The 2,295-nt window shown below is 35.4% G+C and overlaps 1 pseudogene; it reads right to left on the bottom strand.

Annotated features, from left to right (window-relative positions):
- Positions 1 to 1,049: 1,049 nt before the first annotated feature.
- On the bottom strand, positions 1,050 to 1,937 carry LOC136067320 (long chain acyl-CoA synthetase 1-like; annotated as a pseudogene).
- Positions 1,938 to 2,295: the final 358 nt, after the last annotated feature.

The following is a 2,295-nucleotide window of genomic DNA, read 5'->3' as shown; positions in this document are numbered from 1 at the left end:
GCTGTGACAGGTCGATTTGGCCAAATCTCCAAGTTGCTTGGACAACCCTAATATATTTATATATATATGTGTGTGTGTGTGTGTGTGCGTGTGTGTGCTGCGCGCGGGTTTAATTATTATTTTTTTTTTTTTTGAGAATTTCAACTTCTAGGAATTGAAATTCACAAAAATTAGATTTCTTAATAACTCACATTATTTTATTTGGGTATATTAATTAATTTATAAATTTTGGAATTTTGTAAAAGAACAACCAAACTTTACCTGGGGTGGCAAAGATGGATTTTGAATGATTCATCTAATTCATTGTCTGGTTGGATTGAGTAACAAAATAAACAAAGCTTGGTAGCTAGGGCAGTGACATATTATGTGTAGGCCAACAAGTGTACTTGTGCTTTCGTGGCATGCTATGCACTTGTAATTTTGATATGTTGGAAATGAATTATTATTATTATGAACAAAATCCAACACATAAGAGGACTAAGATGTAACACAGTTTCACACTCTACATTTTTATACTCAAAATTAGTATTCCAGCAGAGAATTACACCAGTAGGACAACAATTTGTAGGCAATTTGAGGAGAGGGACAGCTGATACATTTGCATACACAACTCCCGTACCAACTGTCTCTTATTAATCCCAAAACCTTTATTATTGTCATCCAGTCAAATTCCATAGAGTTTGTCAATTTGTGCCTGTAAAATATGCAGTTACTCACTTAACTTAGGCTTACAATGATTTAATAGAAACTCAAGGAGAAGAAGAGAGGGCTTCGACGTACCTGATACAATTTGAGCAACTTATTTCTTTTCTTCTTCATTGTTGCTGTTACCAAATCTCTTTCCATATCAAAGGGAAGGGATCTAGAATGATTCCTTTGATTTGTTCAAAACCTCTCAGCTGGTTTAACAAAAGGGAAGCAACGTATTTTGGTAAAAAGTATAAAAGCTAATTACTGGCAAAGAGCAGGTAGTCATTACTGTTTCTCAACTTATATGGGGGAACACATAAACATGTATGAGTTTAGTTGAAACAGGTATTAGTACCTTGGTTTCTCTCAGCAGTAAACTTCAGCTCAGCGAGCACATAATTCTTTAACTGATCAAGGGAACACAGTTCGGCGAATGAACCCACATGACCGTTTGAATATGCCCACTTTTTTGGCGTTTTCTTCATGTGTATAACTACTGCAACTAGCTTTACTTAAAGCTGTTCCATATACCCAGATCTTCAAAACAATGGAGATATTATCAACTAAGCTATATATACCCATTATCAAAATCTAACGACTGAATTAATAAATTTTTGAGAAATTACAATTTATCCTATGTGGTTTTGGCCATATCACAATTTAGTACATAAGAACAAACCTTAGAGGGTGAATTATAATTTTTTTTTTTAAATTTTGTTTAGGCATTCAATCAAACCTTAGAGGGTCAACTATATTATTATTATTATTATTATTTTTGTTTTTAATAAATTTTTTAGACATTCAATCAAAAACAGGATAAGATGCTCACATCTTCAACAATTGGAGTGATAACATAAACATTTTCCAAATGCTCTAGTGCAACATACTCTCCTTGGGAAAGTTTTATGAGATTCTTTCTTTCTATCTTAATCTAAACTCCATTTGAAGCATTCCCCTATGTCCCCTGAGGATGCCAAAGAATAAAAAAAATCAGGACATGTACATTCCAAAATAAACTAATAAAAGCAGGAAATGACACTTCTCAAACCTGTATGAAACCAGCCATCTTTGATGGACTCTCTTGTTAATTCAGGATTTTTGTGGTACCCGGAAAAGACACTCTTCCCTCTTACACATATCTCACCACATGCTCGCTCCCCAAGTGGGTTGTAACCCATCTCTGGGACCTCCTCCAGGCGTAGCTCATTGTACAAAGTAGGGGTACCGCAGTACCAATCATGCACATCTCATCAGGAAAGCCCATAGTAGTTGGTCCACAAGTTTCTGTCAACCCTGTAACACAATGGAACTTGTTCAATATGTATATATGCGGAGTCCATGGGTTAGGTTGGCAAACCGTGAACAAAAATCATACATAGTGCATTTAAAGTTTATTTGAAGTCCACATATTCCAGTTACTGCCTCAGTAAGAATTACAAAGTTAGGATTCTCGACACTTTCTCAACACAGTCTATCAGTCGAGATCTGCCAATAATGTTGATCGATTGAGAACTAATGTCAATCAACCAAGAATCTTGTTGTTAGAATCCTATTTCAGCCCAATTAGACGTCAGTGCTTCTAGGGTTTTGTTGATTCCAAGCCGA

The sequence above is a fragment of the Quercus suber genome, unplaced genomic scaffold, assembly GCF_002906115.3.
Source record: "Quercus suber isolate HL8 unplaced genomic scaffold, Cork oak 2.0 scaffold_67, whole genome shotgun sequence".
NCBI lineage: Eukaryota > Viridiplantae > Streptophyta > Magnoliopsida > Fagales > Fagaceae > Quercus > Quercus suber.
This window is presented reverse-complemented; position numbering and strand designations above follow the sequence as displayed.